Genomic DNA, 14,149 nt, shown 5'->3' on the forward strand with positions numbered 1-14,149 from the left:
GCCTGGCTCAAGCAGAACACCTGCCTCACAAGCATGAAGCCCTGAGTTCAAACCCCACTACCACCAAAGAAAAAAAATCTGTTTGCACAAGTCTCACAAGGAAAATAATTTTATCACTTAACTCCTACTTGTTTTCCTTTTAAAAGGTCATTACAGCAAAATTCCAATACCTTTCAAAAAACTTGTTAAAAATTATTTTATTCTTAACTATTCTTTACCAATAGAGAATCCATGTCTAGATTACTTAACATTAAGTAATGTTAAAACAGTGCTAAAGACAACTATTGAAGTTTCAATAAATGGTAAGATTTTAGTACTGAACATTGTTGGTATATTTTTTTAAAAGATGTGTTAGTTCTATTAAGCACTAATAGAAACTTTGACCCAGGTGCTGGTGGCTCGTGCCTGTAATCCTAGCTACTCAGGAGGCAAAGATTAGGAGGATCATAGTTCAAGGCCAGACAGGGAAAAGAGTTCTGGAGATCCTATCTGGGAAAAAAATCCATCACAAAAAAGGAAGTAGGTCAGGTGTAGGCCCTGAGTTCAAACCCCAGTACTGCAGGAAAAAAAGGAAAAAGAAAAAACTTTGAAAGTTTTTTCCAGTACTATTACCAAAGATTTATGGATTCATTCATAAATCATGCCATTCATGATTAAAGTGTCATTATTGTATGTTAAGCCCATTCATTTGAGTTAAACTTTGTCAGTTTCCTTACTAGCTAAATGACAATCTGAAACACCTAACACATAAAAGATCAGTACCTGTATCATTAATCATGCAACAAAAAGACACATTTCAAAACAAGGAAATACAAACATTTATGCTCCTTTCAATTTTTATTACGGTGAAGGCAAGGAGCTTCCCATTTTACTTTAATGGGTATTTCTCCCTATTACCTTTGCCACATCTTCCTGTGCCTGCTAATGCAGCATTATTTTGTCCATATCAGCAATCCATGAACTGTGAAAACAGTGTTAACATTTTTAAAGCCTTGCCAAATCTCTCCTTCCCCTTCTCAGGGATCATATACTACTCAGCACCTTCCCTTTTAATCACACATTTTCAAATTATTTACTACCAGCTGCACAAATCTAAGTTAGTTTTAGGGGTTAGAACAGAAAAGGCATCTGGCTAAGATTCAGAAATCCTTATGACCTGTCACCCTCATCCCCTACATTGAAGTTTCTGCAAAGGGTGTCAACAGAAGGCCAAGTACCTAGAAGGTGCTCTGTCAACTAGGCTGGTCCATATAGAAGACTTACCAAACTTAAGACCTAGAATCAGTATCACTTGGGTATCTTTTGCTGTCCTTCTTTTCCTAAGATACACTCAAATCTTTGCTAATGGTGAAGAATGGCCAGTCGACCAGCATATGAAGGAAAATTAAGCTAGAGAAATGCTCAGCTCAGAAACCTATCACAAGTAAAAATACTACAAAATCAAGAAGGAAAAAAGAAAAGACAAATAGGACTTGAGAAAGTGGCAAAATACTGGATTCCAGAACAGAATATACAGCTAATTCTGTTACTGTTTATGATACAATTATGCTTAGAGAAACTAGAACTCTTTGTATAACATAAAGCAAGCAAGCAAACAGTAATCAGAAACAAAGGCAGGCAACTTGATGGCACCAAATACGAAATTCTAAAAGAAAGGAGTGTGCAGAATGCTTAAGATTACAGAGCATAAAAATCTAAATTACAATCCCAGGTCTCCAATTTCAGTTGACCATGACTGAAATCCTTAAATCTCTCTAACCCTGTTCTTTCACCTGCAAAACAGGGGTTAACATCACAAGGCTCTTATATGGCATAAAGTAAATGCTCAGTATATGCTAGTTAAGAAACTTCTAGAAAACAAAACAAAGACTTTTCTTCTCCATATTTGGATAGTATCTCATCTATTTCTTTAAATTTATGAACCACTTTATGGAGAAGACAGGTGGAAAGGAGATGATACACCATACAAAAGGTTGTAATAAATATCCATTATTAAATGTGTCTTAGATTTGCTTCAAAATTATTCAGTAAGATGAAAGAATGACTATTAGTTGATGTATGTAGCTGGGAGTTCATGGTACTATTCTTTCTACTTTTTATGCATGTTTGAACTTTGCTAACGTGAAAGATTTCTTTTAAATTCCTTTCCCCTTAACTGAATATCCAGTGAGTAGAAATAAAGGTAAATACCTACAGGGGACCTTGAAAATATGCCTGTATTGACGGGAAGGAAGGGGACTATCCAGGTCGAAGTCCACAAATTGCCATGCAATAGGAAGATTAAAGACATGTGAAGAACAAGACAGCATCAAACTAAATGTACGTATGTCTCAATTTAAGAAATTCAAAAATTCACTCAGGCACCAATAGCTCATGCCTGTCATCCTAGCTACTTTCGAGGATGAAATTGGGAGGATCGAGGTTTGGGGCCAGCCTGGGCAAAGAGTTTTTGAGTCTCCATCTCCCAAAATAATCAGAGGGAAATGCGCTGGAGGTGTAGCTCAAGTAGTAGAGCAGCTGCTTTGCAAGCGTGAATTCAAACACTAACCCCACCAAAAAAAAAATCAACAATTCTTTTCTCTGGGGTGGGGACATAGGTATGTGGTAGAGCATATGCATACACTAACTAGGGCCTGGGTTCCATCCCTAGCAACTCCCTCCAAAAAAAAAAAAAACCCCAGAACTGTATAAACTCATCATTCGAAATGACTAAATGTAGTCTGTTACTTAAATCAGTTATGAATTCTGCTGTAAAGTGAAACATTACAGTAAAATCACATTTTCATGTGGGATTTTCTTTTATCAAGCAAGATTAATCCTACAGATTTCCCTTTTCTCTTTCCCTTATATTGTGAGTTTAAGAAGTAAACCATGCATTTACTCTCTTGCGAATCTCTGAAAAGTCAACGAATAAGGTAACAGTATCAGTCATTTTATTGAACATGATTCGGCTTTTATGAAAAATAAGCTAATCATGAGAATGATCAGTAAAGAACTATCTAATACTAGATAGTAAAGAAAAAGAAAAACTATCTAGTATTATCAATAAAATAGAAATATTCATTCTACAATAGTTTTTCCAACAAAGCAATTCTCATAGGAAATAATGCTGGTGTTCACAACATCTACATCAGTAAGTCTTGATGTGTATCACCTTTAGTAGAGGCATTAAAAAAAAAATAAAAGGAGTGCTAATAGCTCACACCTGTAATCCTAGCTATGCAGGAGGCAGAGATTAGGAGGATCATGGTTCAAAAATACCCAACACAAAACAGGGTTAGTGGAATGGCTCAAGGTGTAGGCCCTCAGTTCAAAACCTAGTACTGCAAAAAAAAACAAAACAAAACAAAAAAAAACCAAAAAATCTAGAGCCAAGTGTGGTGATATATGGCTGTAATTCCAGCACATGGAAGTCTGAGGCAGAAGGATCACAAGTTTGAGGCAAGATACTGTCTCAAAAAAACAGAAGGCAAAAACAAACAATTACCTACTTTCAAACAGCAATTAAAGCAAGTTAAATAAAAAGTATGCTTCTGTGGCTGGGTGCCAGTGGCTCATGCCTATAATCCTAGCTACACAGGAGGCAGAGATCAAGAGGATCGAGGTTCAAAGCCAGACTGGGCAAATAGTTCGTGAGACCCTATCTTGAAAAAAATCCATCACAAAAATAGGGCTGGTGGAGTGGCTCAAGGTGTAGGCTGAGTTCAAGCCCTAGTACTGCAAACAACAAAAAAAAAAAGGAGGGGGGAGGCAGGAGGGGCTGGTAGAGTGGCTCAAGGTTTAAGTCCTCAGTTCATGCCCCAGTACAAAAAAAAAAAAAAAAAAATTGTAAGATTTAAAAAAAAAAAAGGTAAAATTGAAAAGAGGGGGAATAAGAAAATAATAGAAGGGGTAATATGATCAAAATACTTACCTGCATGTATGGAAATATCACATAATAATTTAAGTTTGTTTCTGTGCTTTCCTCACATCTGAGAAGTTGGTCAGATATTCAGGTATCTCTAACATTAAAACATCATACCATTTGATACACTGTAAGAATCTTTGTAAGTGCTGCAATGTATCCCCACCCAGCACAACAATAAAAACAAAATACAAAAAGAAAAACCAAAAAAAAACCCCACACCATCACTTGTGTAGATAAAAGTATGCTGTTAATTAAAGCTGTTAGAGATACTATTAAATGTTTTACAACTGACCAATTTTTTTTTACTACTCACCTGTATCTTCCTACATTTCCAAATGAAGACAATGAATTAATATATGTGCAAGTTTTATAAAAAATATAAAATATGCTATGCAGAAAGGGTGGCAATAACACTAGATTTTCTGATGCTGTCAAGCTTTAGAAAATTAATTTCTTCACCTACTTCATTACACTTAACAAAAATATTGTGAGATGACTTTATGTTTTGAAGTAATCCCTTTCAGATTGGAAGTGTGGCCCAGAGTTCAAAATTCAGACCCATGGCGGGAGGGAGAGGAAGAAAACATCCCTTTCCATCTCTGTAAAACTGTGATGGACTGTTTCGTGTGATCTGTTTTACTTCACATTGCAGTTATACTGTAACAGTTTTCAGTACAATTATAAGGTACAACTGACTAGAATTGTTTTCTCTTTAGTATATTATTAATTTCTAGCTTCCCAAAACCAAAAATTGAAATTGTCAGTCGAAACCACTGCTTATATCGTCATTTTTTTTCTTTTAGGAATCCCTTTGATTCATCCTGCTCTTACAATTCAAAACTGCACATTACACAAAATTGAGTCCTTCGGTTACCCCAAATTATAAGAATTTCAATTCAATAAGGGTACTTACGACAAATACTGGTTTTACACCTGTCATTTCATTGGCTTGCAATAATGAATTCAGAAAAATTATTAAATGATATACTAAAATAATCTTTAACAAAAAAATAGATAAAATGTGAAACAAACGGACTAAAAAAACAAAAATTATTAGAAGCTGTCAATCATTACTAGTTTTTTTAACTTGCCTCCTCACAATCCGTTAGGCACAGAATTTGTATTCATCAAACTAATTCTGCTACCTACCTCATAAGATGCCCACATTCATCCTCAAGATATCATTACACCTTGTAACTTCATGAAAGATCAAACCCAACCAATTCAAAAATCAGAAAAAGTAACAACAAAATTCCAAAGAACCCTTTGAAAATAGTTTAGCAGAACACAAAAATCATGTAATAATTTGCCATAAATTGTACCACTTGTCAGATTTCTGGTTTAATAAGATACAAACAAAAATACAACCAAAATTTTCAAAAATACTGCTGTTATATAGAATTTTCTCACTATTCAAACTCAAAAATGGAACTGATTCAGACAAACTATTTGTGATACAGAGTAAAAGACTATATCCAAACCCTTTTATTTACTATCAAAACTGAGGCATAAAACAGATTTGAATGTGGTACATACAGTTCATTACCTGTATTACACAATGCCATCACATAAATAATTCTAAGCAATTTAAAGGATGTTAAGCAATCCTTTACTGAACAATTCTATTTCACTTACTATACCCATTATTCCCTTCACAAGATATACTGATGTTTAGCTTTCATTACAGTGTATCTGCTTATGTGTTGATCTTTAATTATTTGTAAATTGGGGGTATGAAGGGAGAAAAATATTTGCAAGACTTATACTAATAAGGATCTAATATCCAAAAAAATGTAAAGAACTCTTACAATTCAACAACAACAAAAAAGTAAAATAAACTTAACTGAAAATTGGACAATAGATCTGAATAGATACTTCTCTAAAGGTATACAAATGGCCAAAAAGCACATGAAGAGATATTCAACATTACTTATCAAGGAAATGCAAACCTAACACATGAGATACCAATTCATACTCACTAGAATAAATACTAATTTAAAGAGAAAAGAAGAAAAAAAGACAGTAAAAGGTTTTGGAGAGGATGTGGTGAAAATGGAATGCTGATAAGAATGTAAAATACTGCAACACTTAACAGTTTAGCAGTTCCTCAAAAAGTTAAAACAGGGCTGGGGATGTAGCTCAGTGGTAGAGCACTTGCCTAGCAAGACCGTGGGTTTGATCCCCAGCACTGCAAAACAACAACAAAAACCACATACATATGTATATATATTTAAAATATAGTTACCACATAACCCAGTAATTCTGTCCTACTATATACTCAAGAGAACTAAAACACAAATGTCCACACAAAAACTTGTATACAAAGTTCATACCACCATCACTCCTAATAGCCAAAAGTGGAAACCTAAATGTCTATCAAACTGATGTATGTATGGATACACAGTATGCCCTATGTCCATACAACTGCAGCATAATTTAGCCATACAAGAAAACTGCTGATACATGTTACAACCTACATGAACCTTAAAAACAGTATGCTTAGTGAAAGAATCCAGACATAAAAGGCTACAGACTATATGACTCAATTTATATGAATTACCCAGACTAAACAAACCCACAGAAACAGAAAGTAGATCAGTGGCTACAAAGAGCTGGGTCATAGGAAGAATGGGAAATGACTGCCTGTGAGTATGGGGTTTCTTTCTTGGGTAATGAAAATGTTCGTGGAATTAGTGGTGATATATGAACAACTTTATGAATAAAGTAAAAACCACTGAATTGTACAATTCAAAAAGTTGGATTTTGTGGCATGTCAACTGAGAAAAAAGGGAAAGGATATAGGCCACTGTACTTGGGATACTTCCTACATACAAGAGATGGTCAATAAAATGAGCCACCAGGCTCACACCTGTAATCCTAGCTATTCAGGAGGCAGAGATCAAGAGGATTGCTTGCTGCTCAAAGCCCGCTGGGGCAAATAGTTCTTGAGATGCTATCTCAAAAAAACTATCACAATAAAAGGGGCTGGTGGTAGGTATAGACCTGAGTTCAAACTCCAGTACCACACACACACACACAAAGAGTCGACAGTTTATAATGGAATCACGCCCAATGCGCAGTGCATGAAATAGTAAAACTATTTGCAGACAGAGTAAAGGATAATTTGTACAGAAGTGAAGTTTTATGTTGACTTGAAACTACAGAACTAACATCTCTGTTTATTTGCATCTATCCAGCAACACAAATGCAGATTCCACACAGCATACGGACATAAAGGAAATAAGAATCAACAGAGGTTCTAAGGTACATCAAAATCAATCGAATCCCTCTGCTCAGCTTCCAAAGACAGTTTGCAAGCCAGAGAAGAAAACCAATCTCATTATTTCACACTTTTAATTACCACACTTGACAGCAAATACTTTTTGACAGTTTTCAAACACCCAATCAAAAACCATAAGGATGAAAATTTGCCAGTAACAGTATTCAGAGAATGGATGTGACAATGATTTCATGTAATTCCAAAAACAAACTTTCTGCAATAATATAAGTTATAACCTCTAAATGAGCTTACTTCAAAGAGAGTACTGTTGCGAATAACGTCCTTGTCAAGGTGGTTTCAAAAGAATCAGTTAGCTGGGCACCAGTGGCTCACGCCTGTAATCCTAACTACCCAGGAGGCAGAGACTAGGAGGATGGCAATTCGAAGCCACCCTGGATATCTCGAAAAAACTCATCACAAAAAAGGATCGTGGAGTAGCTCAAGAAGTAGTCCCTGAGTTCAAACCCAAGTACCCCAAAAGAAAAAGTAATTTAAATAAAATTGTCATTGTAAAGTTCCACAATGGAATCCTCTCCTGAGCTCAGGAGAGCAGTATTCTGCAAAGCCCAAGTTGTCTAATAGCTTGCATTAGAAAATTCTACAACTTACCTTTACATACCCGTATCAACTATATGTTTCCTACATTAATCATGGACTGCAATTTAAATAAACATCTTCTTGTTCTTTTCAACTTTTGTTCGTATTTCTCATAAGTAGAATACCTTTTCCATATTACCAAAATAAAGCAAAAATCTGCCACGTTTTTCATGAGGATTTCATCATCTCAAGAGCTTTCTTTCATTTATAAACACCTGCAACACTTGCCTATACCACTTTATATATACAGGTACATACATACACACACACACACACACACACACACACACACACACGACATTTTGCCTTGTACGGTAACTGAATGCATGTATTTTCTCTAAGGATTAAGTTTTTAGAGAAGATTAGGGCAGTTTCCCCAGTATCTTTGCCCACAATGCCTGGAGAAGGCAGATAATTAATACTTACATAAAGAACGTAATTACCTAGCTACCTTAAACAGCACTAACTCACCGTAGCTAAGTGATTAGGCAGGCAGGCAAGTACTCAAAAGTGTCATGTTCCCATAAACATCAAATAACCAATTCTACGTAGAAAATTTCGGGCCATCCTGTATAGCCCCATTAAGTTTAACACTGACCTTATTCAAATGCTTGCTAGAATTGCTCCAGCTATAATCACATTTGAGAGAGAATCAGGGTAATATGAAATACCTTTTAAAAAAGAGATTCATCCTGCTTTTGTACAAATTACAACTTTCCCTTCACTGGGAAGTTTTTTAAGAACACAGTAAGAATGAGGGGAAGCTAAGCAATAAGTGACATCACATCACACAGCAGAGCCCAGATCTTCCTGGAATCCAGACATATCATACTAGTTAGTCCCAAAGGAACCCTCAAAAATCACCTAGTAATCAAATATCCATGTCCATCATAATCACTGTCTGAACCCAATTCTCAAACCCAAAATGTTCAAAAAGGTTTTGATTTGGGAGCATTTAAGATTTCAAGTTAAGAATACTAAATCTCTGTGAATACTGCAAAATCTGAAAAACACTGAAATCTGAAGTATTTCTGATCCCACCCATTTTGGATAAGGGATACTCAACCTGTACTAACTTCAATTCCATTAAACTTAATTAAGAACCAATAGCTTGTCTTCCATCACCACCTTGCCACCCTTGCCCCCTAAAAAAGTAGAAGGGAAAAAATTAGATTTTGGAAATGATTGAGAATTCATTTTGAATTCAAAGATTGATATAAATTAAATACAATTTAGAAACTAAACAACACTAAGGTATTAACAATCAGCCAAGAAAATCAAAACAAAAGATTAACTGTTCAGAACCTATCTTATTAAGAAGGCAATTATTACACCTGGTAGTAAACAGCACTTGTCTTTTGGACTGAATAAGGATTGCTGCCGGCCCTTTTAAATACAAACTTCCTAACATTACAATTAATTTACTTAGCACTCTCATTTTAAAGAAATTACACGTAATAGAAAAGGAGACTATCAATATATATTACTGCTCAAGATTAAAATACTACTGCACTCCAGACTCTAAAACCTCCTGTACTTTACCCAGAAAGTGGAAATTTGGAATTAGTAGTATGCTTTAAGAAAACTGATCACAGCTGGACGCCAGTGGCTGTAATACTAGCTACTAAGACGAGGCAGAAATCAGGATTCGAGGTTCCAAGCCAGCCCAACAAATAGTTTTTGGGACCCCATCTCAGAAAAAACCCATCACAAAAAAAAAAAAAATGAAAGCAGGGCGGGGGCTAGTGGAGTGGCTCAAGGTGAAGGCCCCCGAGTTCAAGCCCCCAGTTTCGAAAAAAGAGAAAAGAAAACTGATCACCAGATTAAAATACTCCTCAAAAAAGTTAATGTAATTTTATATTCAATTGAGAAGATTATATTAGTTACAAACCAAAACAAAAAACACCTTGTCAAACATCAACAATAACCATTAATGCTAGGAACGGCTGATAAAAGAGGGGAGTGGGTGGCGCTGAGCCAGAATGCAAGGATTTTAAGCAAAATTAAATACAATTCATAAAAACCATCTAAACTAAAGCAACATTAACCAGTCTAAAGGATTACAGTCCTCAATTTCATAATCTTTTTTAAAGCTGAAAAGCCCTACTGAACAAAATCACTAGAAGTAAAACACAAGAACTAAAAATTATTCAAAATAATTTCAGCCTTTCACGTTAACCAACAATTCTGAAAACACATTAATTTCATGTTTCTCAACGCCTATACACGCTTATACGCTGGTGACAAATAACAGGCTTGAAAAAAATAAAACGAAACAGTGCAGAGCAAATAATAGCTGATAGCCAAAAAGGCTGTTTCCTGGAGGACAGAGCTGGGCTTGGATTGGCTGAAGGGAAATTTTAAGATATATTCACAAGCCATATTATACCAAAAAAAAAAAAAAAAAAAAAGCCTTTATTATCACGCCTTTATTATTAACACAAACATATTTTTAAATGTACTTTTAACCTTTGAACAACCAAAGTGATAAGACATCTTTACAGCATTGTTGCCCACATTAATTTTGATTAGTCTAAATTCTTAATAAATCCTATACATTCATTTTCACAATGAAACACTGCAGAAATGGAAAGGCTTATATTCTCTAAACAAGGGTTACCTGATTTTTCACTTATTCAAAGTTTCAGTTTTGCTTTTTAACCTATTATAGGAAACATCCCTTGTGGGACACTGTAAAGGGCAGACCCTCCTGTCAAGCCAGAAGGCTCCAACACAAAGACTGAGCTAAGCAAGTGCTGTAATTCTTCCAAACTGAGCCTCTGCACACCCCCTCCACCCTTCCCCCCAACAGATATGTCTATTAAATCAGTGTCTGTTCTCCCCCTCGCACAACAAAGAGAACTTCTCACCGCATGAAATTGCCGCTGAATGGACACCAGAAAGCAGGATTTGCATAATTCCTTCCAACGAAACCCCATCGGGAAGGAGAAGATGTGGGGCCCAGGCGAACCGATAGAATCTCCCAGATTCTGTTGGGGAAGACCTGGTTCCCAAGAATATTCCCCACGGGGGCGGGGGGCTGCAATTCTGGGCCTCCCCGAGGACTGGGCGTGGGGGACAGAGGACGACGAGAGGGCATTTCCTCACACAGCAGCAGCACCGAAGCAAAGATGGGGAAATAACAATGCTGAGGACGAGAGAGTCGACCCAGGGGTGGACTGGGGCTAGGGGGCGGCGGGCGGAGCAGAGACACCACACGGGCCACTTACTTTTTGGAGGGGGGTTAAATATATGAGTTAAGCCCTTATGGTCCCGCCAGCCGCCGCACAGAGGGAAACGGGACCTTGGGAGAGAAAAACAGACAAAACACAGAGTGTGAGAGGCGCAGCTCGCCGCCCGGCCCGGCCCCTCCCGGCATCCCCGTCCACACTCCCTCCAGCCCCGGGGAACATGCCGCCCCAGAGCGGCCCGGGCATTCCGCAAGGCGGCGGCTCGGGCCAATCCCGGAGGCGACCAGGGCGACCCCCGCCCGGCTCTGCAGCCGGCAGACTCGGTCCCACCCCCTCTTCCCCGCTGCGCGCGCCCCGAACACAAATACGCACACACCGACCCGTGCGTCGAGGACTAACTCCCCGGCCGCCGCTGCCCCCCGCGGCCATGACACCCCACTTGGCTCGGTCAGGAGAACGCCGGGCCGGTGACAGCTCCGGCTCCCTCCGCCCCCATCTCCACCTCACGCCTCGCACACGCCCGAGAGCCGGGCGACCGCCCGCAGCCCGCCGCGCGTGCACGCGGGGACGGGGCGCGCCACCGCGTGGGGGAGGGGCGCGGAAAGAGGGCGGCCGCGGCCCCGCGCGTCCCAGCCCTCGAGCCACCGGGTGCAAATCTCCACAATGAGCCGGCGGCGCCCGGCGGAGAAAGGGGAGGGGGAAGAGTGGAGGGACGCGCGCGCCGAAGGCCCGCCCCGGGAGGCGCGAGGGGAGGGGCCGGCGGGGCCGAGCGCAGAGCCCGCCCGAGGTCGCGCGCTCGCACTCCGGGGGGTGGGGGAGGGGGCCGAACCCAAGAGGGCGCGCGGGCCGGAGCACCGCTGCCTCTGCCCCGCTCCCTCCCTCGCCCGGGGCGGCCGACTGCGAGGCGGCCCGAAGGCTGGCGAGGGCGGCCGGGGGAGAGTCTCACCTACACAGTGAATGAGCTTGTGGCGCCACGAGTCCAGTTCTTGCCGAAAGCCGCGTCTCTCAACGGAGCATTGCTGCCGCCTACACACCCTCGCCATCTTCTGCCGCCCGCCCGGCCCTGCCTCCGCCGCGGCCCCGCGCACGCCCAGCCGCGTCGCCCGGGGCCGCGCACGCACCCGCGGCCTGGGCGTCGCGCCTCCCGCCGGGGGCGGCGCGAGGGCAGGGCCGGCCTCACCTCGCGGTGGCCCCGGCAAGGTCCGGGGCAGCCTGTGCCCCGTCGCCGCCCCGCCACCCCCAGTTTTTGGCCACGTCCCCGCCGCCTCCGGCAGCCCAGGACGGCGCCTTCCCACGCCGGAGCTCAGCCCCACGCCGCCCTCGCTCTGTCCTCCCAAGGCCACGGCTGCCCCTACCCTCCCCGGCGTTTTTGTTTTTAAACCAGTCCCATTTATCACTTCCAACCTGCCTATCGCCAGACACCAACTGTTGCGAGTTCCGTACAACTGCTCTGAACTTCTCGGTCGAAGCTACTCCTCCCGGGAGCCTGTTTAAGAAGCAGAAATAAGAGCAAATGCCCGGATGCCCGTGGAAGCCCCAGCCCTACGGGTTTCAAAGGTGAAACGCACGCGTGCTTTTAAGTTAGACCTGGAAGACTTAGCCAACATTCGTGAGCCAGGCAAAAGTGAAAATCAAGCTTTTCAAGTTAAGTAATAATAATAATCTAGGAGGTTTCTACTTGCAAGGCACAGGTGAAACTCTCAAGGGAATTGTGCTGACGGGAGAACGGATTTCAAGAAAAGGCTTAAGAATACTCACAGCGGACTGTTGAAAAAAATGCCCTATTTCAGGAAAAGACCCACGGAGAAATGTTTTGGGGAGAAAGAGGATTTCCAGGCACTTCTTGAAATTAAATCACTCTCTCTGGGAACTACCTGTTCCATTTACACATAATGCTGTTCTTAATTACTTGGGGGGGGGGTAGAGAAAATACAAAAGAAAAGCGGAAGAGAGCCCTCCGTACCAATAGCTCCGAGATTCCTGCCTCTTTCCCACCTTTGAAGTTAAAGGACATTGCATTCCAGCTTTTAGATATTTAAATTTAAAGAGTTAATTTTAATTACTGTAGTAGGTAAAGCAAAGTCGTTAAATACTTAACCTCAAGGCTATCCCGTTGGCGTATTGATTTACATCTTTTCCACAAAACGAGGGAGGAGCGTCTTTATTTCTAAGCGATGATTGGGTGGGCCTCTCGATAGGAGTGGTTTGGGTAGAAGGCACCTTTGTCCCCTGCCTCCATCTCAAAGCCAGTGATGTTTCCACAGTTCTTCAAAGTCCACACCGTTTCGTTACTTGAAGACTACTGTCAGATGAACAAGCTATTAAGTCAGGAAGTGTTCTGTGTACTTAACACTATCCTGAGTGGTAAGGGAAAAGACCAATATGAGATCAAAGATTGCTCAGAATAACCCTCCTTTACAAGTGATGGTAGCACAACCTCAATCGCCAGCCCAAAACTTCCTTTCTTCGCCGCTGGGTGGTGGATTTGAGTCTTGTAGCTTTTAAGCAAGATTCTGGGTTGTTTGAAATACAGTTTTAAATAAATGAACAATGTGTAACTCTAAAATGAATTAATAGTGATTATTTTCCAATCACCCCACATAATTTGTTTTAAAACAATCAAATCAAGGGCAATACTCCCTTCAAATAATCTCTTAAAGAGTCTCAGACATACAGATTTAGAGAATTCCAGAAGTTTCGAGATAATTCTAAATTGAAGCATGAAATGTCTCTTTTGAGGTATGGAGTTAGAAGGCCAGACAAGTGAGGTGACTTGACCAAGGTTACATAGATTCTAGGTAGAGGGCCAAAACCTAGAAGATAAGTTCCCAATTCCCAACTTACTGCTATTTCCATTCCTTTACTTTTGAATCTCAATTTCTGCTTCACTTATTTTAAATTGGTAATGAACATACTGTTGACTCCTCACAGCAGCCTAGTTGAAAGACAGGATGGTGGAATGAGTAATAGTTATCATTTGGACACCTGTGTGTTTAACATTGCAGCATTATTTCCTCACGTGTGAAACAATGCTTTGAAGTGGCTATTTTACCACATTTCCCAGTACAGGGTTTCAAAATACATTTGTCCAAGGTCACATAGCTACCACATGGCAGGATGACAGTCTCACTAAGATCTAACTCCAAACCCCTCTCAATTGTCCTGAAATAGAAG

The 14,149-nt window shown here is 40.5% G+C and overlaps 1 protein-coding gene across 8 annotated transcripts in view; it reads right to left on the reverse strand.

The window, feature by feature from the left end:
- Lcor (ligand dependent nuclear receptor corepressor) overlaps positions 1-12,061 on the reverse strand; it is a 126,483-nt gene extending 114,422 nt beyond the window's left edge. For 5 of the 8 annotated variants that reach the window (XM_074078621.1, XM_074078616.1, XM_074078620.1 and 2 more), the window contains exons 1-2: positions 11,922-12,061; positions 11,015-11,088 (exon numbers count right to left, since the gene is read on the reverse strand). The gene's annotated coding sequence lies outside the window, so the exon portion shown is untranslated. Of the gene's footprint in view, positions 1-10,654; positions 10,729-11,014; positions 11,089-11,355; positions 11,486-11,921 lie in introns of those variants that run through there. The other 3 variants (XM_074078619.1, XM_074078617.1, XM_074078618.1) reach the window with 2 other exon arrangements.
- Positions 12,062-14,149: the final 2,088 nt, after the last annotated feature.

The sequence above is a fragment of the Castor canadensis genome, chromosome 7 (genome assembly GCF_047511655.1).
Source record: "Castor canadensis chromosome 7, mCasCan1.hap1v2, whole genome shotgun sequence".
Lineage (NCBI taxonomy): Eukaryota > Metazoa > Chordata > Mammalia > Rodentia > Castoridae > Castor > Castor canadensis.